Here is a 26,953-nt window from a genome sequence, read left to right as displayed (position 1 = left end):
CAGAGACATGGGCTGGTCCTTATCCCCGGAATGAAAACTCCGTCAGAACAGGCCTTGGAAGGCCCAACGGTACCGACCGGCCGCCGTGTCATCCTCAGTCCACATGCGTCACCGGATGCGGATATGGAGGAGCATGTGGTCAGCACACCGCTCTCCCGGCAGTATGTCAGTTTACGAGACCGGAGCCGCTACTTCTCAATCAAGTAGCTCCTCAGTTTGCCTCACAAGGACTGAGTGCACCCTACTTACTAACAGCGTTCGGCGTACCAGATGGTCACCCATTCAAGTGCTAGCCAAGTCCGACAGCGCTTAATTTCGGTGACATGACGGGAACCGGTGTTACCACTGCGGCAAGGCCGTTGGCCGTTCTCGAAATGAGGGAGACACTAAACTGTCCGTCAGTAAAAACTGAATTTGGTTATGACATACACATCCTCAAATTCTCACAATTGTTGTCTCCAGTGAGTATAAGCGCTAGTCACGCTTGGATTTAGCAAAAGTATGTTAATATGGATATTATGAAAAATGACGTATCTGATGGCAAATGCAGGGAAAAGTTTAGAAATAGGATGGTGTTCCCTAGCTAGAGGCAGATCATGATAGGAGTTGGTCGACAACACATCATGTCGCTGCAGGCAGTCCAGCCTCACTAGCGCACTAAGCTGAATTGGTGGTTTATTTGATGTTGCAAAGTGAAACAATGAACAATAATGTAGGAAGTTACTTCGATTGGTGCACAAACGTTCTTTTTTGAATGGTGATCATAATTACAGATTAGATGCGGTTAGCTCAAATAATTGCAGCTTTCGCCACTCCACTTCATTTTTACTCTCCACTGCACTGGTAAGTAGGCCCATGCTCAGTATCTTGCTGCACATATTCACAGAACTGTTGTAGATAACTAAAGATGATCTTAGGATCACGACTAACCTGATAAAAGCAGTAGTAGTGGAGAATCCTATGTGAACATTGCCAAACATTATTTCAGTATCCTTGCATTTAGTGCATAAAGTCCTGCGTGTCAGAATATTTCGTACAGGTGCCGTTACATGTGGGTGTGTAATTCTCTTAATATATCATGGTTTGGAGAGCTCTACTGTGGTGCAAAATTATTTTGACGATTTTTCAAGTAAAGAAGGAATGGTTGTGGTGTCTAGGAAGCCTGCATACTCGATTCACTAGACAAACAATCCAATAGTCGTATTAACGAGTTTTACTACAATAAGAAAATACTACAATACTTAACTTTGTCAATTACACAGATGTGTCGCAAGCAAAGGGCGACATACAAAATAAGCAATTTTCTTCAGTATAGACAATCTCAAGTTTGTACTACATAGAGAGTACAAGCGAAGTGATCTAGCGTTGAAGCTGCTATCCAAGCCAATAGTCTTGAAGTTGCTATTGAACTGGGGCCGTCACCAGTCGGTCATGGTGCTTATGCCTTCTTCATATCTTCACATAGGGGCCGCTGCTGTCACGTTGTCGTCCTAGAAGGAGGTCCGATCGGCGTGCGATTGACGGACTTCTTCTCACAGCCTTCTCTTCCTTGTCGTTCCCGACTAGCGTGCCAGCGCTTGACTTTACGCCGTAACATCCCCCTCCTCACCCCCCCCCCCCCCCCTAGTCGTATAGGGAGCACGACTACAGCGGGGGAGACGGGAGCGTAGATGCTCTGAGGTACCGGAAGCTGTGGCTGCAGGGGTCGTCACGCTCCCTGTCGTACCCCGTCGTCCGGCCTTCACTCTGGTGGAAACGACCCCCAGAAAACGCCCAGAAGGGTACGCGTCCACCTCCAGAGGTCCACAACAAGAAGTAGAAGGCGTCAGCTAGCTCCATCGGTAAGACTAGAGGACGCGGAGGAGGCAAAGGCTCCGTCTCCATGGGGTCGTCCCGCGATGTCGTCATGACACCCTCAGGCACCTGTTGTGGCCACGCTGTTCTCGGGATCCATGAATCTGGGGGAAGAGATGAAGAAGGATCACTGTACACATGACAGTGGTGTATTTGATTGTGATGTCGGGGCTGCTATCCATCTGGGCCTGAAATGAGAGACATGCATGCGCCAAGTCGACAAAGGATCTCGCTTTCCGTACACCGTCTGCTGCCGCTAAAAACCCTGAAAAACTTAATATCATGCAACCCAAAGCGATACTTGCAACCTTCCTTCAGTATCGGATGCTGAGGAGGGTGGAGCAGGGCGGTGACCGTGAAGCAATTCCGCCGACGATGGTCCATCTCGTGGATGTGAAGGATAGGAGGCGAGAAACAGTTGCACTGCTTGATCCTTGATGTGCGCGGTGTGAAGTTTGGCCATTGTTGCTTGAAGGTTCTGACAAAATGTTCCGCTTCGGCGTTTAATTGGGGATGGAACAGTGCATCAGTTAGATGCCAATGCCATTGCGTTCACAGAATGTTTCAAATTCATTTGACGTGAACTGACGGCTGTGCCCGAGACTATGACTTCAGGCAAACCTTCGGGGCAAAAAATAGAGGATAACGCCTTAATTGTGCTACGTGACGTTGTCGAGTTCATAGGCACAGCAAAAGGAAACTTGCTACATGAGTCAACCACAATCAGCCAACGAGTGTTCCAAAAAGGTTCCGCGAAGTCTATGTGCACACGTTGCCATGGCGATTGCGACTTAGGCCAAGCAGAGAACTTTTGTGGCGGAGCGGACTGATTTTCCGTACATGCGTGACACTGTGACTTCGCCTGTTCCATTAGGGTGTCCATACCTTGCCAAGTACAGTGCCAACGCGTTAACTATTTCGTACGAACAACCCACAATGTCTTTGGTGAAGTAACTGCAACAATTCTTTTTGCAAAGCTTTGTGGATCAACACAGGAGACTATCCACTGGAATTTTGAACAAGAATCACACCTTACTGTACAGCGAGGCTATGCCGACGTGCAAAGTATCGGCGCAGTACAGAGTTCCTTATGCCATGCAGTGAGTGAGGCCAAGATGTGCGAATGTATTTTAGCAAAATGTTCAAATCTGAATCAGCTTCCGTGGCCTGTGCAAATTTTCCTGTAGTTCAGAGGAAAGGATTGAAGCAATTCAGAATCCTGAGCATTGACGTGACAACAATATGCCGCAGAAGCGTCAAAGTCTGTATTAGGGCCAATTGGAAGACGTGAAAGTGCGTCGTCGTTACCATGTTGAGTTGTCTGACTATACACAATCTCGTACTGGTATTGAGACAACAAAGCCATCTTTGAAATTTTTGGGCAGTTCGTACAGGAAGCGGCTTCATCAGATGAAATAAGGACTGCAATGGCTTGTGATCCGTTACTAACGTAAGTATAATTTTCTGTCATACAAATAGTGGTGAAATTTGGTGACACCATACACCATAGCCAATGCCTCTTTCTCTATTTGTGAATAGTTACACTGAGCTTTAGACAACACTTTTGATGCGAAAGCAATAGACCTGTCTTAATCAGCAAATGTGTGCGCAAGCACTGCACCGATTCCGTAAGAGGAAGCGTCAACTTTTAACACAGGTGATTTGTTAGGATTAAAGTGAACCAAGCATCGATCACTGAGCAATGCATCTGTAAGTTTTTAAAAAGCTTCTTGGTGCTCATCTGTCCAAACAAAGGGGACGTTCTTGACACGCAAGCGATACAGTGGAGCTGCGATTTGTGCACAATTCGGTATGAACCGAATATAATAGATCATTTTTCCTAAGACTGACTGCAATTCTGTGATACTGCAAGGAACTGGCAGGTCACGTACGGCTAACAAATGTGACTGAAGAGGATGTACACCTTGACTTTTTATGACATGACCAGGATACTGCAACTCAGGTTTAAAAAAATCGGATAATACATGAAATAAAGCAGGCAAATTTGCAATGTGTTCTTGAGGTGTACGATCTGCTATGACAATACCGTCCAAATAGTTTCAACAGTTTGGTATTTGAGCAGTCAGCTGTTCCAAATACCGTTGGAAAAAGGCGGATGCGGGAGCACTGCCAAAAGGCAAACGGAAATATTTAAACAAGCCCAAATGAGTGTTCATAACATACACGGTCTGAGATTCTTGATATAGTGGTATTAGAAGATATGCGCCGAGCAAATCAGTTTTTGAAAAGTAGCGACCAGCACTTAATCTATCTACGAGATCCTCTGGGCGTGACAATGGACACATATCAATCGCAGTTTGTGGGTTGACTGTAGACTTACAGTCAACGCAGAGGCGAATGCGACCTGAAGGTTTGGGGAGCAAAACCAGTGGACTTGCCCACTGACTAGCTCGTATGGGCGCAATAATTCCGCCATCTTGCAATTCTTTAAGTTCAGCAGCCACTTTGTCCCGCAACGCAATGGGAACAGTTCTGGCCCAGCAAAATTTCAGCTGAGCATTTTCTTTCGTAGTAATATGTGCAACAAAATTGTTGGCCTTGCCTAAACCTTCAGAGAATGCACTCAGTAACAACACATCTTCCTAAATGATTAAGCCAAACAAATCAAACGAATTAAGACAAAATATGTTCTCACAATCGCGCGATTATAGGACAGTGAAATTCATAATTCGTGTATGCGAGCAATACTTGGCAGGCAAAGTACATTTTCCGAGAACGGGAATGTCTTGTCCATTACAAGCCGTCAGGTGTGTGCTGGTCTGAGACAGGCGTGGAGAGCCTAAAAATTCATATCTGTAATGATTCAGCAATGTAACAGAGGCACTCGTGCACAACTGAAATTTCCACTAATATGCAAATAAACAAAAAGTTTGTTTGACTGGCGCAGCACTGAAGAAACTGGTTGCTTGTTAGTTTTGGTAATGCCTGCACAAGGCTTTGAATACACTGCACTGATTGCATGGGCCTTGTGACGAGATTTTTGTGAGTGAACTGAATTCTTATGTTTGTTCCGTTGCAAACATATGGATTGAGCGTGACCTTTATTGCCACAAGCGTAACGCTGTGTTTGTCTGGACAGGCAATCTTGGCGTTTGTGCCGTGAATAGCGCTGAGGGCATGACTTAATTCTTTTCGCCTGTTTAGAGAACTGTTCATGTGGCTTGGAACGCGTGTGCAGTTGCTGCCTACTGGGCCAGTCACGAGCAAGGGACGACTCGACCTGACAAACTGGTGGTTGCTCAGATTTATTGGCCACTACGGCACCTGAATCATACTGGTCTAGAATTTGCAGCACATGCTGAAATGAATAGACCAGACTGTTTCAAAATCTGTTCTCTAAGTTTGACATCAGTTAAATTGTACACGATTGCAACACACAACATTTCATCAGAAAACAAAGCACCACAAGCATTTACACTTCCTCGTCATACCCTGCAAATCTCTTACCACTCGCGACAAGTTTGGTCTGACGTTTTCTTGCAACGAAAGAATTGGTACCTAGCTGCCAACACATTCAGTTGTTAGTCATAATAGTTAGCTAGAGAATCTAGAACCCTATCATAGGAAAGTTAGGGAGCAATTTCTGAATGAGGCGAAAGACTGCACTTCCTACCGTTGACAAAAAGAAACGTAGTTTAACAGTACCTGACACACTGTCAGCAATTACGTGGGCTTCATACTGTGGCAACCACTCGGGCCATTCCTCTCCTACTTCATTAAACTAGCGGAAAGGGGGTATGGCACTCGCAGCTAAAGTTGTTGCTTGTGGCGCTGCATTGGTGGCTTGGTTGGCCAGGAGCTGCAGTACCGTGTTTAGTAGTAGTGTGGCAGTCTGCCGTGTCTGAAACTGAAACATCTGTGTGAGCTGTATCGCATCTATCGCTCGCAGCTGTGGCTCCTGAGCAGGGAGGGGGGGGGGGGGGGGGGAAATGGGGAGGTGGGTTGCTCATTTTGCAACAGGAAAATGCAATAAAAAGATAATGCAAGCAATAAAAATAAGCACACAAGCGAAGAAAATTTCTGCAACGCCCACCTGAAAACACTAAATAGAAAAACACTATAGGAGACGTGTAAACACGCCCCTTCAAAGAAAAGACAGGGTACAATTAAGGCACCAGCAAAACACCAAAGCCCACGACAAAGCAAAACTGTAGCAGCCAGGCTCTGGGTTCTTCTTACACCTCGACGCCAAATATATGGTGCCTAGGAAGCCTGCATATTCGGTTCGCTAGACAATGAAATAGTCGTATTAATGAGTTTTAAAACAATAAGAAAAGATTACAATACTTAACTTTGTCAATTACACAGGTGTGTCACAAGCAAAGGGCGACACAAAAAATAAACAGTCTTCTACAGTACAGTCATCTCAAGTCTGTGCTACATAGAGTGTACAAGCGAAGTGATGTAGCGTTGACGCTGCTAACCAAGTCACTAGTACTGAAGCTGCTATTTAACTGGGGCTGTCACCAGTCGATCGCGCCGCTTGCGTCCTCTTCACATAGGGGCCGCTGCTGTCGCGTTGTCGTCCTGGAAAAAGGTCCGATCAGCGTGCAGTTGGCTGACGTCTTCTCACAGCCTTCTCTTCCTTGTCGTTCCCGACTGGCGTGCCACGGCTTGACTTTACGCTGTCACAGTTATAATGCATGTGTCAGGTGTGAAAATGTTTGGAGTGACTGATAAATTGTCCAAAGTTATTAGGCGTGTGGTGCTACTGTCTCTGTAATCAAATAAAGTTGAGACTGAAGACCAATTCTTAACTATTCTGCACCTCAGTATTGACGTAATAGCGGTTGCTGATTTCCTCAATTATTATGCCTGTCAACTTGATTTTGAAGCATTTCAGCCTACGTTAATGTAGATGAAACGCCTTTGCAATGGCAGCTTTTTACAGAATTTACGTAGCCTACGACGGAAGTTACATGGAAAAATTTGAAGAAGAACAAGAGTGAGTCATTTTAATAGCTTAGGGCTAAGAGAACTTGGTTGATGAACAGGAGCAATTTAGCAACTTTAGGGGAAGAGCCCCTGCAAATAGAAAAAGTACATTTGGCCTCACCCAAAGTAGTCAAAACATTTGAAAATAGTTTTCCAATCAAGCCAGATAACAATGCAAAAATGTAACCAGTACCTTTTGCACAGAAGGAAACAAATAGGTAGACTGGGGAATCACTGAGTGGGCTTAAAGCTAGTGTATCAACACTTTGTCGTACTAAAATGAGTCAGTATTGTACGTCTGTTTCTCGCTTAACGAGACTGTGGAGAGAGGGAGTGACTGACACGATTTTTTTTTTTATTTCTACACAAGTTTCACACAGCAAAATTCCTATCGTCACCAGATGTCACCTATGGACACCGAAACCTGCGACTAGAACCGAATCGAGAAAGTGTACTGCGTCCTTGAAAGGAGGGCTGTGCTATCAGTCCTGCGCAGAGCAGATTTCAGTGGCTGTGCAGAAAGGTGACATGAAACTAAAGCAGAGTAAGACCACGTTGTTCAGGAGTGAGATTTAATTCTTGGGACGGTTCATTAGTGTGCAGAGTATAGTTCTGGAAGGCAGTAAGTTAAGGGCTATACAGGGGCTCTCTAGTCTCAAGTATAAAAAGTAACTGCGTGCGATTTTCGGGTTGTTTGGTTTCTGTAGGAGATTCTTATCCTCCTCATAAATATTTAGTAATCCATACCTGAATCAAATCCTGAGGACAGTCAGAAGGGCTGTTTCCAACATACGATGGCCTGCAGGTGTTTTACATGAAGTCATTGGACCTGCAGTGGGATGCGTAGAGAACAGAATAGCGACAAGAGACTGAAGCCTGTTAAGCAAATCTTTGGTTCACAAAAACGCAAAAGAATTAAAGAATCACTTTTTTAAATCTCGTGATTTACCAACAATGCGCATCAAAAGTGTGAATTTAGGCCATTAGGCCAATGGTGCAAAATCATTGCGCCCTGTGACGTCGACCTTGGGCTCAGCGATGCTTCAAACAGCGAGAGTTACACAAGCCTGTCGTGGGAAAATGATCCTAGAGAATTTACCCACCTTGCTTATGACGTATGGCTAGGTGTGATTGCTATTGTAACAGAGCAGCCAGAAACTCGGCTGGAATAAAATCTGCATCTAAAGAATATTTTCAGAATGATTCCCATTTCATTTTCGTTCATTAAAAATTACTTTAATATTCGCATGTCAGATTGACGCAAATGGGTCTATGTTGGTGCAGGCCAGCTTTGGCGCAAGCATGATCATGAGCGAGCATTGTGATTGGTAGCGAGTATGATCAGCCAGTCAGAATTGAGACGCTTCCCGCTCGTTACCTGATAGTTATACTGGGAGTGAGACGACAAGAAGGGAAGTCGCTCGCCAGCTTCGGTCGCGGAAGGACATGTTAAATGCGATGTTTCTCATTATGTGTGAAATGAAGGAATACTGAGTTCCTCGCGTTTGATACGTGTCGTAACTAACGCCGATGTAGTTACTGACAGTTTTGTGAAGTTTGGAAGTCTTGGAATTGTTTTGTTGGAATGATATTCGAGTGTGAAACCTTCATAGTATCCGCGTGGCATGTTTCAGTATTCAACCACTGAGCATTTTTGGCGAGCAGTTTCTTTTTTTAGAAATCCACAAGAAGGACCGAAGGTAATAACTCATGTTAGTGGTGGAATTAATGACTGTGAAAACGTGGTTGAAATCGGGTAGGGTTTGGACAGATTTCTGGCTGCTGTGCGTGTGAAATGTATGTAAGAATCACGAATGGGAAGGTAACAGCCAATAGTTTAAATGTGGACTGAATAGTACCGTTTCTTTGGCTATAATGACAAAATAGACATTTTTGTGTGGAAATTTTGGACATTATTTTCCAGAAGCCAATCCATTTTCTTACTGCTCTATAAAATTTTAATGACAGTTTTTCTACAGAACTTTATTTCATTACTAGAGTTGTAGATATTAGATGGTGCTTTTATCAACGCTGCTTTTACATCATTTTGTAAGTATCTACGTTGCTGAGTGAAGGGACATCGAGCAGACGCCGTTCTGAAGTAGGTGAATTTTAATATGCAGCCCGCACAGACAAACCCCAGACACGCCGCTACACCTCGGGGAAAATGGGGGAAAATGATTGTGTTTCAAAAAAGTGACCCCTTAATTCTTTTGCGTAGTGTATAAATTGCACTGAGGCACTCTCTTTCGCAGAGGGAAAGCCAGTGTGGAGGATTGAAAGCACTGCTTCCCAGATCACCATGTAGATATACTATATGGTTTAGTGCATGACAGTTACAGGCATTATAGAGAGAAAACGTATTGCGAAGTTGCAAGAGGCGGGACTACTTGAAAATGTATACAGTTGAGTACAGAAGCAGGTCATGGCATGCGATCTAAGCCAGAAGGTGAAAGCCACTTCAGTACTTACTCAGGGAAACCTAGAGAGCTAATAGCAGTAGGTCCGCTGGGCTACTGCTCATGTTCCAGAGGTCGGTGTACTTATATTTTACTTGTGTTTGATATTTTTCCAAAATATATCAGGTTTTATCCCACACAGGCCAATATCGGGAGTTCTGGTAGATAAGTTTTCGTTCAGATAAGGAAACCTCAGTGGCTACTTTTGCATAATGACCCACCGGTCGTAGCTAAGAAGTTTGGAGAAGTGTTAGAGAGAAAAGCTTTAGGTGTATTAAAATTTCCCTTTATTTTCCACAAGCTAATCTCAGTGAGCAGGTTGAACTGAACAGGACTGAACCTTCTGTAATAGAAGGAATACTACATGAGCGAGTTTTATAATTTCAGAAGACAATCATCAACCTTTAACACGAGGCAACAGGATGTGCTCCATTGAATTGATGTTTCGCATCAAACTGGCTAACCTGGTGGTCGAGGAATAAGTTTCCCCTTGGAACAGGAGTTCATAACGGAAAAAATCGAGAAGATGGCCAAAGAAAGAATGCAAAAGAAGGACAAAGAGTGGACGAACTGACATGACGAGAGAGTAAAGTCTACTCGTTTCAAGCCAGGAGATTTGGTGTTGGTAAAAACAGAGGAAAGATCGAGAAAGTAAAAAATTTCCACTGGTTTACCATGGATAATTTTAGTGGAAAGTTTTCCTCATCTGAATCCACACCAATTAGAGTTTTTGTACTCAAAGAAGCCTTTTGAGTTAAGGAATGTATTGGACTTGAAGAGGTACATTAATTAGAATGGAGTAGGGGCCATCATTGTTTTGGGAACTTTGCAGTTGGGCAATTGTGCGCACTCGAGTTGAGAAGGCAGTTCTTCCTTTCCATGTTCTACTCTCTTCATGTTTCTATTTAGTCTGTAATCTTTGAAGTAATGTTGATCGTAAGTTTATTTTTTGTTTGCAAAGTAATGGTTTTGTTAGTAAGATGTGTGTTAGACAGTTTTCTAATAATGTGAGGCCTTATAAAGATTAAAAAGGGAAATGATGAGCATTAAGTAGGTGTACAAACTAGGATAAACTGCAATGAAGACTTATGCGTTCCTTTAGTGAGAAGTGTACAGACCTAGGAATCATGGCGTAGGAAGTAAATAGTCCTTGGAATGAACAATCTCGGTGGAGAACAATTTAAATAATTGTATTAAGGTTATCAGGTAACACTGATAAGTAGCAACAGGGTAAGTGAACGTTCTGGAATGAAAGGGCATAGCAATGGCAACTCTGCAGAGGCACTAAATGAATTGTACACTTTTATGTAAAATATTTCTTACCTGTAGTAAAATTATTCTTATTTAATATCGTTGGCAATGTAGAGTATAAATGAAGCTGTAGATGTGTAAGTTAGGTAGAATATGAAAAAGCACGATATACCGATTTTTTTTAAAAATATAGTCCTTTTGGCTCATACAAGAACGAGAAAAAACAAATTTAAGTACGACAGGAATTTAAGTTACATTAAAAACGGATGTTCAATATTATGTACTTCCTTGAAACTCTCTATTTGTCCCTATTTTTGTCTTGTAATGTACTTAACTTTTCGTGGCATTATTTAGTGTTGTAATAACTAAGTTTCAATTCGTCTGAACAGACGTTCCGCCGGACTTTCCCTAGCTGGAGACGACACCATTCTCGAGTGTGTGTGTGTGTGTGTGTGTGAGAGAGAGAGAGAGAGAGAGAGAGAGACAGACAGAGAGAGAGAGAGAGCACTGAGCAACAGTAAAACGGCTTCGCGAGTGTTTCGTTTCCTAATTCAGTGCGTGTGCAGCGTTTGCTATTGAGGACCCGGACGCTGTACAAAGACTTAATTGCTGCAGGCCAGTGGCTTCCCGATGACAGTACATGGACATAGTTGAGTGAGTCGACCTTGCATCGCATTTTGCAAGTAACTTGCAGGTGTCTCGTTTACCAAACAGGACCCGTAACGTACTCGGCGGCATAGCTCGAATGTACAGCTGCCTATTTCAACTCACACAGCTTGTCGTTGTAAGTCCCTTCCACCGATAACGGGACGATAAATCCCTCATCTGGCGATATAATTTTTGCAAAGTATTAACTGATTCTCGCCCACGCTTAGCAACAACGTATCTTCTCTTTCCGGACTCACAGGGTTCTGATTTCGCTCTCTCCATACGTTGGCACCTGGCCGTAATACTCTCTCAGATATAGACTGTGTTTCTCACGTCTCACATAGGTCGGAAGTTAGAACGTGAGTCAGTGCTTTGAATTTTTGTATGGAACTTTATTTAGTACCAAGACTAGAGAAAGTAACAACACTACCAACATAGATCTGAACTGTAATAAACAGACTGCTAAACAATTTTATAAGTAGTTTTCATTATTGTGTAGTTTATGGATAAATAAATAATCATATGGGTGAAAATCTAAACTCGTGTGCTTTTCTAAAATAGGCTACTTCTCTCACGCCTACTTTTCCCTTTAAATTCGGTGGCAATGCGCGCCGTTCAGTGAGCACTGGCAGCACAGCACACGCAGCCACACTGGTGACCCCGATTCTTGTATTTTCCATGCAGCTTCTTGTCTTCCCCTTTTCCCATCTGTCCAGCCACACTTGTTACTGATATGCAGCACACGTCAGGGGACGGTCCCACAGATCAAACATCCGGAACCTCGTCCACGGCAGAAAGCATTTCCTCTAATCACAGTCCTTCCCACCACAATCACAGGCAGCCGGTTTTAATAAGTTCCTCACACAGTTTGACCAACTCACGAGCGCAGCTGCGCCCCTTCCACAGGCCTCGGCGACGACAGGTCAACTGAGCAGAACTTCCATCCACTTCCCTGTATGCAGTGCCCGTGATCTGCACCTGCAGTTTGTCTCTGCTGGGGCAATCTTTGCTGGGTCTGGAATCACATTCGACACAACGAAATTCACGCTTAACATAGCTCAGCTAGGAAGCTCATGACATTATCACCAATTCCCCACTATCCAGAAACTACGATAAACTGAAAAAGCACCTATCACGTGCTTTGAATTATCAGAAACGCAGCGCTCTTCTTTGGATAATGTTCCGGCATGAGACCCAGCCAGATCCTGCAGCACCTCTGCACCTTAGCCAAATCCTATGTCTTGTCAAACAAACTACTCCTCCACAACTACAGTTCTTACTTGCCTGCAGCCATCTGTACCGCACACGTGCGGTAGCGTTCTCGCTTCCCGCGCCCTGGCTCCCGGGTTCGATTCCCGGCGGGGTCAGGGATTTTCTCTGCCTCGTGATGACTGGGTGTTGTGTGATGTCCTTAGGTTAGTTAGGTTTAAGTAGTTCTAAGTTCTAGGGGACTGATGACCATAGATGTTAAATCCCATAGCGCTCAGAGCCATTTGAACCATTCTTTGTACCGCACTTGCCATGCAGGATCATACAGAAATAGATGCGGCCGCTGTGATAGCAGGTCAGGTGTTCAAATGCCTCGGCCTCTCGCCAGCAGAAGCCGCTTCCCATTCTCCTTACCTGCCTCCCCTCACTCTGACCACCCACCACCATGTCAACAAGTCTCCCAGCCATTCCAAAATACAGTCAGAGAAGATACCACCATCTGCGCTTCAGGACATACAATCCGATTTAGCACAGGTCATGACACGCTTGAGCAGTGAGATGGCCAACTTAACTGCCCCCCTTCACAGCCCAAGGCCACTACCCATGTTGCTCATGCGACTGCCAGCACCCATGGCCGCATATGCATGACAGTCTCCATGCCTTCGTCCACTGCTTCGGGCAGCAGAAGGAGTCACATGACACTGATCCTGTGTGCTAGTACCACGAGTGTTTTGGCAGTGATGCAGGGAACTGCCGTCTGCTGTGTTCATAGCGCCCAAACACGGTCAGCGACTGGTGGTAGGTGCACCCAGTTGCTCTGCAATTTCACAGTAGCTGTTCCTATCATACCACCAATACTCCACACTGTCCATGTCCTAGCTCATTGACACTGGTTTGGACTCGTCCATCTTCCCAAGCTAACTCCTACCCTTGTTCCTGCTCATTGCCACAAACAGGTTCAAATGGTTCAAATGGCTCTGAGCACTATGGGACTCAACATCTGAGGTCATTAGTCCCCTAGAACTTAGAACTAGTTAAACCTAACTAACCTAAGGACATCACACACATCCATGCCCGAGGCAGGATTCGAACCTGCGACTGTAGCGGTCTTGCGGTTCCAGAATGCAGCGCCTAGAACTGCACGGCCACTTCGGCCAGCTGCCACGAACAGTTCTGTCATCACCTCCTATACCCCCCCCCCACCCGTCATGTTGACCTTAACCTCAGTGAAGAGTTTCTCTGGAATTTCATTGTGACCAACATCATTGACCTGATTCTCAGTGTGGATTTCCTTTCCAACTTCAATCTCCTCCTCGACCTCACACAACATCGCCTGCTCAGCAGCGCATGGCATTGCTCTGCACCCTGCACCACTCGCCCTGTCTCCCACTTCACCTTCAAGAAGCAGCTGTCCTGCTCTAGTCCTTCACCGACCTCCTCTCCAAATTTCCGCTCCACTCCCGCCCCCCCCCCCCTACAGGGACCCCCATGGGGCATGCCACAACACATTGTACCATATCGGGACCACACCAGGTCTGCTGGTACAGTGACACATCCACCCTCTCTTGCTGGCCAGAAGCAGCATTACTGCTGGAATCGTGAGATCTTCAAAAAGCCCATGCTCCTCTGCACTCCATTTATCTCCCTTGAAGGATGACACCTGGCGCTTTTGCGGTAATTATCGGCATTTGAGTAAATGAACAGTTCCTGACTGTTAATGCATCACCCTTTTACACAGGTACAGTAATGGCATTTCAGGCCCTACCACATGCAGACTGCACAAAAGCCTTTACACAGATTCTGGTCACATTGGAGAATACTGAGAAGACAGTCACTATTACACCTTTTGTAAGTCCCTTTACGCATTTCAATCCCCATAATACCGCACAAATGTGGCAACCTTGCATTGTGCACTCCCATGATACTATGTGTCAATGACTGTCAGGCCCTGCACCACCCAAGTACTCGGTCCTCACCTTGTGTTGCAGTGAAGTGACAATTGATACTAAAGCCAGATTATGTGTTCATCATCAACAATAGCGATGCACCACTGGCAGTCGAGATATCCCTGCCAACCTCCGACACCACAGACGCCACTGCCGACAGTAATGCCTGCCCTGACACCACCAGTGCCTGGAACTCAGATGTAGCCGCATTTCTCCTGTTGGATACCCCTCCCACTGTCATTCCTGAGTGAACCTAACACCAAAGGCATGACATGCGACACTGAGGCCAAAGCTTCACTACTGCCGACCAATAGAGCCAGAGGTACCAATCCTCTGTCAGCTGAGCAGCTCTCTCTGCAGCTCAGAACATGGCCCCCAACACCCAAGAAGCGACACATACCCCTGATTCTGAACCAGCATCCCATCAGGTCATCTAGCAGACAGTGCAGTCAGCAGTAGCACTCACTGATGGCTGAGCACTCCGATGCACGTTAAGGCACACATACCGGTCGCACTGTGTGTGGTTGGCAATACCCTGCCTGCCTAGTTCCTCACTGCTGCCCCGCATCAAGTGAAACTGCACCACAGCAGAGCTCCTCACGCTGTCTGGGGTGCTCCTGTAACCATCACTGCACCATGTAACACCTTCTTCCCTGAGGTACAGGTCCAGCTGTTCATCTCATGCTCTAGCTGCTGCCTGCTGCCACACACAGAATGCAGCCCAGACTGACTCCCAACTCTGTCCACCTGCCGTAGACATTTGCTGCCATTGCTGCCAACCACGTGTCACAGCCATATGCCATGGCCACTGCAGTCATACAATGGCCAGTGGTAGCAGCGAGCTGCATTACCATGCCACACACCATGCCACCATAACTGTGCATCAATGCAGTGGCTGCCAAGGTCAACCATGACCACCCACCCAATGCCACTGTCCCATCGTCACAGCCACCAGCAGTGACTCAGCTGCTTCTCCCTACTGCAAGCCATGATGCTGCACAACTCTGCCAACATGGTGAGCATTGTCCATACAAAGTGCGGTCAGATCAGTGTCTCCATGCACCTCTCCCATGGATATTCATATCTGTGACTGACTCCCTCATACATCGCCACCCCAGTATCCATCTCTACTAAGGGGGAAACTATGTGGTGCCTCAAAATTCTAAATTTCATACCCCACACTCTGCCCTAGCAGATGACTCTATCTGCCCAGCCACACCTGAACTTTCTCCAAAGAGCCTCTGCATAATAGGAAACTGCTGACAGCAGTGTCTTTTCCCTCACCACCACATGTGAAAACAGAAACTTCCGTCAGATTTTTCCTAGCTGTAGAGGGCACCATTCTCGTGTGTGTGTGTGTGTGTGTGTGTGTGTGTGTGTGTGTGTGTGTGTCTGTGTGTATGTGTGTGTGTGTGTGTGTGTGTGTGCCCTGAGCAATAGTAACAGTGGCTTCATGAGTATTTTGTTTCTTAATTCAGTGAAGGTGCAGTGTTTTCTAAAGCGGACCCAGAGTCATAACTGATGCAACCCAATGGCTTTCCAGCGGCAATATATGGACATATTACAATGAGTCGGCCTTGCATCGCATTTTGCAAATAACTTGCAGGCACTCATTTACCAAAAAGGACAAGTGGTGTACCCAATGGCATGGCTTGAATGTACAGCTGCCCATTTTAACTCAGGCAGCTTTTCATTGTAGGCCCTTCCCTCTGATACCAGGACAATGAATTCCACATGTGGTTATATAATTTTGGCAAAGTATTAACTGATTCTTGTCCACGCCTAGCAACCATGTGCACCCCACTTCCTCACTTTCTGGACTCACAGGGTTTTGATTCTGCCCTCCACATACGATGGCGCCCAGTCGTAATACTCTCTCAGATCAAGAATATCTCACATCCTATGCTGGTGGGAAATTAAAATGTGTGTCACTGGTTTGAATTTCTTTATGAGATTTAATTTTGTACCATGACTGGAGAATCTAAGAACACTACCAACATGGATCAGAACTGTAATAAAAAGACTGCTAAACAATTTTATAAGTAGTTTTCATTTGTGTGTAGTTTGTGGAGAAATAAATAATCATGTGACTGAAATTATGACCTTGTGTAGCTTTTCTAAAATACGCATCTCATTCCACTGCACTCTCACATACTTTCTCCTTTAAGTTTAGTGACAATGCGCGCCGTGCTATGACCAATTATTAAACCATCTTCATTTCCAGCTTGTTTTCCCATTACCTTTTGCGCCCCTTCTTCATATGCATCCTTGGAAGGGACCCATCTCACAATGGCTACACCGTAAAATGGAAGATTGCCGCAGCACTCTATATTTTTTTCTAGCTATGCTTGGCAACAGGTAGAACCAACTCCTACCGCCGCTAAGTCATCTGACTTCCACCAGCTTCCTCGCTCCCAGAAAAGTGCCAAGTTGTGTTGTTACTACCGTACAGGGTGCCAAGGTAGTTTGGATTATTGGAGCGATTTACTGATACTTCTTTAAGCATTTTAAAATTTTATTTTCATGCATGTAACTGCAACCAGGATAAGTTGTTGCAGTGCCTACATGAACAACAGGCCTGTCCTTTGATATACTTTCAGCTCTCTGTTCAATGCTCGGAAGTCCACTTGCTTCAGGCTAATCAACAGGGAGGCGTAAGAGAGGAGTCATTTGGCTGCTGCTGGCCATGCCTTGGGAAGCAGAAACACTGGACTCACTCTCTTGGTTTCCAGCTTCGAGACAGAGCAGATGATCTCTTGTTTTCTACTCATGACTTTCAGATGGAGTAGACGCTCATCTGCCTCTGTTCCTGCCCTCCCCAACTGCCCACTGGCTAGTTCGAAGGTAAGCCACCTTTTTATCCCCTTCCTATCACTGTATTTCGCTGAAAATGCCTCTTCACGCCTGATTGGTCCATGAAAACACTCTCCGATCAGTCCGACCTTGTGTGGACACTGGTGACTGCTTGGCAGATCCTACCTGGCTGCACCAGTGGAGTGTTGGTTGGCGGGTAGCAGTTGAGGCTAGCAGGTAGAGCTCCACTGGTCATTCCAACACACCTGGAGCAATCACACTCACACAGGCAGATGGGTCAGGGCAGATCCACTTGGCAGGCAGGTTAGCAGCTACATCTGCCTGTGTACAGGGGCCTTATTACTCGTACTGGAGAACGACCCTACAGTCCAGCCTGGATGAGCCAGAATGCACACTGTATTGTCAGAATATGGTCAAAAGTTAATTTTATTGCTCTCTTTCATTTCCAACTGCCTCCTTTCCAGAGCCCCCTCTCCCATCCTTGACACAGGCTACATCCACACCAGGTGCAGTATGTAGGGTACAGTGCATCACTTGTATATGTATCACTTGTATGTCACTGCCACAAGTGTTTTGCACGCACATCTAGTTGATTCTGGATCAGATGTTAGTTTACTTCTAGCATATCAGGACAAAAAAATCTTTGGCCAACTATTCGTTAACAACTGCTAACAACACCAGAATATTTACGTTTGGTAAACACACCAGGGTGGTGAACATAGGTTTCAAGAAATCATTATAGGTGGCTTTCCTAATACTTGATATTACAGAACTCAATCTTGGCACTGATTTCTTGCATTATTTCAACAATGAGTTGTCCATCTGACAAGCATAAATCTGCATAGATGGTGACATAGTGTGGAAATCTAGGTACAACAAACAGCTCTCAGCACCCGTCCCCATGGTGTACCACATCCTGAAATTGGAGTTTCTGCAGCAGAATTCATGTTTGGTGAACCTGTCAGACTTCCTTTGGAATTTTTAAAGCAACGGATATCACCCATGAGAGTCTTCATATCTTCTGCAGCAAGTCAAGTATTGCATCTCTAAATTTCGTCTGCCACCAGCATTCTAACATACAGACTCAGATGTCTTTTAACACTAGGATGTACAGATGTTTTTTCATGTTAAGCTGCATACAGATACCAATGAGGTCAGTGGTAGCTCATAGCTGGAAATAGTGGGTGAGCTGCTCCATCAAATTTTTACTCTTTGTCTGTATGCCTAAGTTTCTGCTTCATACTTACAGTTCCTAAAAGTCATAGTGTAACTACATCATTTGCATGCATCATTAACTTCTTGTACTTACCAGTTTTTCTTTCATGTTGTTTATATTCCTAAAACCATCTTTTGTCCATGTTACATCACCTCCAGGTACAACCACAGAAAGCAAAACAGTAGATTTTTTACTTCACAGCCACAAAGCCAACCTTTTCGTTGGTACCATTCAAAAATAGAGCTACAAATACATTTCTTGTTGCTGCTTATGCCAAGCTGAGAAACGAGAATACCTGGTGTTGAAGGTCCTTTTTTCTTAACTGAAACTCATATAGAGACAGCTGTGAAAACTTAAGCTGTTAGAGTTCACTAACAATCAATCATGTAACTTATTTATTGGTAATTTAAGGTAATGATTAAAGTTTTCTGTAAAATAAAAAAACATAAAGAATGAATTAAATATACGCCAGGGTCAGCACTGCAGGAGCTACAGTGTTCTCTATCCCTCACAGCTTCGTGTGCAGCTTCCTATGTGCAAATGCACACAATAGCCAAACACTATGCCACTGTAACTCCAAAGCACACCATCCCATGCAAAGAGTTTTGTATCTTTTTGATGAACTGGACGATAGCTACTGACATTAAGGTTAAGGATCATACTGCCTATTGTAAAACTATAAATAAAGAATTAAAGAAAGGAATGATTATACTAAATGTTATCGATAATAACAAGAGGAAATAAGGGGTGCCGCAGTACCACAATGCCTAAATATGAACCACCGCTGTCCAGTCAGTGTTACAAAAACTGTGCATAAGCCCTGATCTTGTATTATCATGGGATGAACACTCTTTGAAGATATTAGTGAATGGTATATACACATCAAAAAAAGTTTTGCATCACCTCGGTTCCGAGAGTTCCGGAACCTGCACAGAAAATTGGAATAGAGATCAACATAAACACCATTTCCGCCGTTTTTATTGCTCATGAAACCCACACACTGCATTTTGTACCACCATACAGCAAGACCCTCAAAGGCGGTGGTCCAGATTGCTGTATACACCGATACCTCTATTACCCAGTAGCACATCCTCTTGCATTGATGCATGCCAGTATTCGTCATGGTATACTATCCACAAGTTCATCAAGGCACTGTTGGTCCAGATTGTCCCACTCCCCAACAGCGATTAGGTGTAGATCCCTCAGAGTGGTTGGTGGGTCACGTCGTCCATAAACAGCACTTTTCAATCTATCCCAGGCATGTTCGATAGGGTTCATGTCTGGAGAGCATGCTGGCCACTCTAGCCGAGCTACATCATTATCCTGAAGGAAGTCATTCACAAAATGTGCATGATGGGGGCGCGAATTGTTGTCCATGAAGATGAATGCCTCGCCAATATGGTTGCACTACTGGTCAGAGGATGGTATCATACAGCCATTACGGCGCCTTCCATGACCATCAGTGGTGTACATTGGCCCCACATAATGCCACCCCAAAACATTAGGGAACCTCCACCTTGTTGCATTCGCTGGACAGTGGGTCTGGTTGAAGGCATATGCAACACTCATCGGTGAAGAGAACATGATGCCAATCCTGAGCGGTCCATTTGGCATGTTTTTGGGCCCATCTGTAACGTGCTGCATGATGTCATGGTTGCAAAGATGGACCTCGCCATGGACGTTGAGTGTGAAGCTGCGCATCATGCAGCCTATTTCACACAGTTTGAATTGTAACACGTCGTCCTGTGGCTGCACAAAAAGCATTATTCAACATGGTGGCGTTGCTGTCAGAGTTCCTCCGAGCCATAATCCGTAGATAGTGGTCATCCACTGCAGTCGTAGCCCTTGGGCGGCCTGAGCGAGGCATGTGATCGACAGTTCCTGTCTCTCTGTATCTCCTCCATGACCGAACATCATTGCTTTGGTTCACTTCGAGATGCCTGCACACTTCACTTGTTGAGGTCCCTTCATAGGACGAAGTAACAACACGGACGCGATCGAACCACGGTATTGACCATCTAGGAATGGTTGAGCTACAGACAACACGAGCCGGGAACCTCCTTCCTGGTGGAATGATTGGAACTGACTGGCTGTCAGACCCCCCATCCATCTAATAGGCGCTGCTCATGCGTGGTTGTTTACGTCTTTGGGTGGGTTTAGTGACATCTCTGAACAGTCAAAGGACTTTGTCTGTGATACAATATCCACAGTCACCGTCTACCATCAGGAGTTTTGTCCGCCCCCGGTAGCTGAGTCGTCAGCATGACAGAATGTCAATCCTAAGGGCCTGTGTTCGATTCCCGGCTGGCTCGGAGATTTCTCCACTCATGGACTGGGTGTTGTGTTGTACTAATCATCATCATTTCAGACCCATCGACGCGCAAGTCGCCAAAGTGGCGTCGAATCGAAAGACTTGCACCCAGCGAATGGTCTATCCGATGGAAGGCCCTAGTCACACGACATTTACATTTACATCAGGAGTTCTGAGAACCCGCATGATGAAAAATTTTTTTGATGCTTGTACATAATGATGTCCTTGGAACAAGTTAAACCTGTCTATCTGCTAGAAAGATGATATTGCTTTGGGTCAGGTTTCCAATCATTGCCTGACTTCTACACCACACAATGTGGACGAGATTGAGACCATGGTGCCAATGACCAGCCTCCACTGCAATCAGGCGCTCAACCTGTACCTCCTGTATGAGCTCCAGCCCAGCCTAGTGTTGGTACAATTGTATACTACAAATATCCCTTTAGACCAGAAAGTCCACTCTATCTGGGGTGGGGGTGGGAGGAAGGGGATGAGGGGGGGGGGGGGGGGTCTTTGTGCCAGCACAATTAATCGAATGTTCGAAGCAGTCATTGAAGGACTGAAGTGTGGACTATCTTTTCTTATATTTTATCTGTCTATCCGACTTTTTTGTTACTTCCTTCTGGTTGATACTCTGTATTATCTCAGGTTTTATGTATCTGAAAACTAGCAATAATTAACTGCAATATTTACTGTTAACATGTACATACTCTTCTTGTTGTTGATAGTGCACTCACCAATGACCAAAGCAAACTTCATAACAGATGCTCTGTTTGTAAGGTAAATTGCTGAGAAATGAAAACAATATTTATACAGAATACATAGAGCCTGTTCACTTTATCCATTTTCTCCCCACTGTGTAGCAAATAAGGTCATATGCAACTGTAGTTTTTACTTCCAAGAGAGCTTACTTCTTCACTTAATAAAAGCTTATTTACTGAAAAGTGCTTCATCAGTTTATGTTTTCACGTACGCAGTGCATCCAGTTATTGTAAAACCTAAATCAACTTCCGCTTTCAAAAATCTGGTCTCTCATGCAGAAGAACATTCAATGGAAAAAATATCAATTTCGTTATGTAACATTTGCAATTTGTCACTAAAACGTAGCAAAATTATAAAATAATGAATAAGAAGACGCTAAACCATAAATCCACTACTGAAGGTGCATTCCAAAATTAGATTACCGTAACTTTCGATGTTAGCAGACGATGATACAGGTCCCTTCCTCCCTCCTCAAACCATTAACAACTCCAACACCAACAACAAAACTTTCTTCCTGAGAAACATCGATGATGAGGCCCCTTCCGTTCCGTACTGGCCTGTGTGAATGCCACCATAAGAAATGAAACGGCATTTTAAGCTTTATGAGGTAGCTTAAAGAATTTCTTGAGTTGAGCAGATATTTGCGTACTAGTTCAGTTTAACACATACGACGTAGAATCGTGTTACGAGAAGAACATCGATTTACATATATGCACGTTTAAAGCAGACTGTAGTTTTTGTAGGAACACTCAAATGAATAAAGACGCTTGTTATCAACGACGAATAATACGTTCTACTTATATGAACACTTTCATAACGAGCATACAATTCGGAGAAAAGCCGAATTTGATGAAAACTGGTTAAAAGCACATCATTAAGCTGCGTAAGTCATGTAAAATAGACATACACTATTTAAGTTAAATGCTACCGGTATTTCGGGTAAGACAAACTGTAATGAGATTGATTAGGTTTAAATACAGCAAACAGCAAAAATGCGTAGTTGTGCTTGCATTGAGACTTGACCATATCATTATCTTCTGTCTGCTGTATGAAAAATTACAGTCAAACACGATGCATGTATTGACCATTGCGTCAAAATTCTGAAGATAACGTAGTTGTATCAGTTTATTCCCATTTCTTACGAGTGTTTTATTGGTGAATAAACAGCCGTTCACAAGTCCTTTGCACTCACCGCCATATTGCCATTCTAAACTACTGGCTACAGTGACACCAATGATACTGTATAATACGATATTGCCACTCCAGTAAAAAATGTAAGTCTGTGGTGTGAATCAGCCTTTCGGCAGCAGCAAAGGTACTCCACGATACCACAGTCTAACATAACAGTCGCAACACTTCGCCTCGATTTTGTTGCCCAGTGCGCCAGCAGTGCGCCAAGCGGCCAGTAAGTTAAACTGTTGAAAGACATCATAGTCGCCGTTGACTGTATAAAATATTTGTTATTACTATTGCAATTTCGGCCTTATGACTATTTTCAAGTAACACTGCAAAAGTTACCTGGGATTTCACAGTCATATAATATTTCCTAAAAGATATCATAGTCGCCATTGACTGTATAAAATATTTATTATTACTATTGCAATTTCGGCCTTATGACCTTATGACTGTGAATTCCAACCATGAGACGTTAATCAAATGTATGCCTAGCCAGGCATATGGGATATTACTGCATTACTCATCAGATCTTGTGGGACACTCACAGTCAAAAGGCTGCATTTTGACGACGACATGTACTCATGTCAGATAATAATGTAAGTAATGTAAATTTCTCTCCAATTTTTATAACTGAACTACTTTCTTAATGAAATGTTTGCTTTATTATTTATATACACCCTGTGCTTCACTTTTGTATTTTTGTGTTTATGTAACTTTTGCAGTGTTAATTGAAAATGGCCATAAGGCCGAAATTGCAATAGTAATAATAAATATTTTATACAGTCAATGGCGACTATGATGTCTTTTAAGAAATATTATATGACTGTGAATCCCAACCATGAGAAGTTAATTAAACTGTTGAGTTCAGTGCGATCGTGAAAGCGAGAGCGAATAGGTGTTTATTTTGGTATGTACAATGGTTTTTATGAATGGGAACAAAGTGTAGGGCAATAAATTGCAGAAACAACAAAAAGAAGATGACATCTGTCTTTTTTAGGTTTCCTAAGTACTCTGAGAGGTATATATCATGTTATTAAACTGTATCGTCAGGATTCGCTTGCAAACTACATGTATATTGATGATTAATGTTCCATTTTAGAAGTAGAAAATGGATAATGAATAGCAGATGAGAACATCTTATGAAAAATTACCCTTTTTACCTATATAATAATTATAGTTTTGCCCTCTATGCGTCGAACAAAACCAGTTCATTAATGCAGACAATGTGGAATGCAGTTAACCAAATTGTTTGACATTGCAAATAAGCCACCTCAACAGACGATAAAAGGAACCTGCTACAAAGATACGACAATCTGTCTAAAGCTTTAAAACACTCCTATGGCACAAAAGAAGCCAGTTCAGCTCTCCATATATCAGTACCAGATTCACCTGAATCGTCAACACAGACCTGCTTTGACGATGAAGTGGTAAAATTAAGGGTAATTATATCTGTCTAGAAAATGCGTGTGGAGTATCAGAATGTGCAGATCGCTAGACTTCATGTAAATCTATTACGGGACAAGGAAATTACCTCTCATTTTAAGTAGAGACAGCCACAGAAACTGTATCACAAGGATCAAGTGAAGAAGGACAAACAAATTTTGAAGACTATAGGGCCCTGATATTTAAAAAAAGATGCCCTTGACTTGTTGTTACGCCAAATTAGCATACCATCTGCACGATGGAAAGACAAAAATAAGCTGCATGCTGTTTTATGTTTCCATCAGTGTGTTCATTACAGAGGTACGCGGAAGGGATACAAATTAAATTTGGGATCAGTGACAATATGTTCCACCTTTCAATGCAGAAGGTACAGCATTTCTCTGATACTGATAAACTTCGCAGTTGCTTGCCCCACTTAGAATAATATAAAGATAAAAGTCTTACTTGTGGCAACAGGCGACAGTGACTGAAACACAGCGGTCTACGGAACCACAAATGGGGCTTCAATCCCTTTTGCGTGTAGAGTACATGTCTGTGCTTCTTATGTGTTTTTTTTCCCTTTATTGCATTTCGCAGCAGCATAATAGGCCCTCTACACCCTACAGAAAAGTTAAAAAAACATAATGAGAATATAAAAAAATAATAGAAACAGATGATAAAATGGTGACATTGTAAAAAACTATAAAAAGGCGGAAGTTGAAATATAAAAACACAGTGCTGACGATGCGGATGAAGACACACAGTAAGTAGACAGGCACAATTAAAAAACACGGTGACAGTCTGGTTTCTGTTTGCACGAGATAAAAAAAAAACACAACTAGCAACAGTATGATGGCTGTTCGCAACACTGACAGGGAACGCACAACAATGAACATTCACTTAAAACAGCACTATAGAGGTGACACAGCAGCAGATGGAGGCAGGGGGAGGACCCGGACCAGTGAGTGAAAAAGGGGGGAGGAGAGGAAAAAAAAGTGGGTGAGCCGATGGAGGGAGAGGACATAGAAAAATGGCGGCAAGGCGGACACAAGAAGGAGTGGGGAAGGCAGTGGAGGATAAGGCAAAAGGACTCAGGGGATAGAAGGGAGTCAGAGAAAGGGTAGGTGGGGAAAAAACAGGATGGAAGGGTGGGAGAGGGAGTCCACACAAAGGACAGAGGGATGGAGGGGAAGGTGAGGATCAGAGCTGATAGGAGGGATAAATGGAGGGATAGAGGGCATCATCCGGGAGGGGGAGTTGATGGAAGCCACCTTGGGAAAGGAGATGGTGTAGAGGTGATGGGTAGGGGGGACACAACAGTGAAGGCACGGCAGTGGGTGGGGTTGGAGACGAGAGGAGCAACCAGAGGATGAGGGGGTCAAGTCAGTGGGAGGTGTAGAGGATGCGGACATATTCGAGGAAAAGGAGCAGATCGGGGAAAGGAATCAGATCATAGAGGATCCGCGTGGGGGACAGGAGGCATATATGGAAGGCGAGGCAGAGTGCATGTTACTAAAGAATCTAGAGGGTCTTATAGAATTTGGGGGGGGGGGGGCTCCAGGCAGGACTAGCATAACAGAGGATGGGGAGGATGGGACAGATTAAGGATTTGTAGGTGTGCAGGATGGTAGAGGGGTTCAGCCCCCAAGTCCGGCCAGAGAGGAGTTTAGAGTGTCAGAGGCAGTTGTGGGCTTCAGATTGGATAGAGTGGAGATGAGGGATCCAGGTGAGGTGACCATCAATGATGAGTCCAAGGTAGGTGAGGGTGGGGGAGAGGTGGACAGGACGGGCACAGATGGTAAGGGGAAAAAATCAAGGAGCCAGAAGGAGCAAGAGGTACGACCTACAATGATTGCCTGGGTCTTAGAGGGATTGATTTTAAGGAGCCATTGGTTAAACCATGTGGTAAAAGGATCAAGATGATTCTGAAGAAGGTGTTGGGACTGTTGAAGGGTAGGAGCAAGGGCGAGGAAGGCGATGTCATGGGCATACTGCATGAGGTGGACCAGAGGGGGTTGGGGGGTTGGAGCATATCTGCTGCGTACCAGAGGTTGAGGAGAGGGGAGAGGACAGAGCCCTTGGGCACACCCGTGGAGGGTTAGAAGGTGTGGGAATCGACGTTGTGGATGGTAACGTAGGAGAGGTGGCGGGAGAGGAAGGAGGCAATAAGACGGACATAGTTGATAGGAAGGGCGCAGGTCTGGAGTTTAAACAGGAGACTGGGATGCCATACTTGGTCGTAGGCCTTTTTGAGGTCAAGGGAAACGAAAATGGTGGAGCGACAAGAGTTAAGCTGGAGGGAGAGGAGATGAGTGAGGCATAGGAGTTGGTCATCGGCAGAGAAGGAAGGTCGAAAGCCACACTGAGTGTTGGAGAGGAGGTGGTGTTGGTGGAGGAGGCGGTGGATGTGCCAGGTAAGGATGGATTCCAAGAGCTTGCTGAACAACGAAACATATAGGGCGATAGGAAGAGGCATCAGAAGGAGGCTTCTTGGGTTTGGAGAACATCAGGATATGGGAGGTTTTCCTCAGGTTGGGGTAGAAGCCAGTGGCAAGGATTATGTTGTAGAGGGCGGCAAGGACTGAAAGGAAGGAGGGAGGGCAGTGTTTGAGATGGTGGTGGGTAACACAGTCTTGGCTAGGAGTGGTTTCTTATGTGTGAATCTATGTACTTACATTACGTTGATATCTACGCGGTAATCTGCAGTTCTATCCAAAGTCACAAGTGTTTCTTCACGAATGTATTGTAACTTGCCACTAGATTCATTATTTTTATCCCTACTTGCGCTTATTTTAGAATCATTTTTAGAAACATCTATGCCTTCCGACATTTACACAAACTCTGGAAGCCAAAAAAGTAATTCAAATATTTCGTAAATCACATAGGAAAGGGATGCAAAACAAACATTAGACGCATCTGAAGTTCTCCT

General features: G+C 44.4%; 1 long non-coding RNA gene across 1 annotated transcript; it reads right to left on the bottom strand.

The window, feature by feature from the left end:
* Positions 1-1,263: 1,263 nt before the first annotated feature.
* On the bottom strand, positions 1,264-26,947 carry LOC124799166. Its single transcript, XR_007016981.1, has 3 exons — positions 26,700-26,947; positions 24,490-24,644; positions 1,264-1,958 (listed from the first exon to the last, which is right to left on the bottom strand). It is a non-coding gene; the product is annotated as an uncharacterized LOC124799166 (long non-coding RNA).
* Positions 26,948-26,953: the final 6 nt, after the last annotated feature.

This window comes from Schistocerca piceifrons, chromosome 1 (genome assembly GCF_021461385.2).
Source record: "Schistocerca piceifrons isolate TAMUIC-IGC-003096 chromosome 1, iqSchPice1.1, whole genome shotgun sequence".
NCBI classification, from domain to species: domain Eukaryota; kingdom Metazoa; phylum Arthropoda; class Insecta; order Orthoptera; family Acrididae; genus Schistocerca; species Schistocerca piceifrons.
Note: the sequence above shows the minus strand (reverse complement) of the source record. Positions and strands in the feature narration are given on the sequence as shown.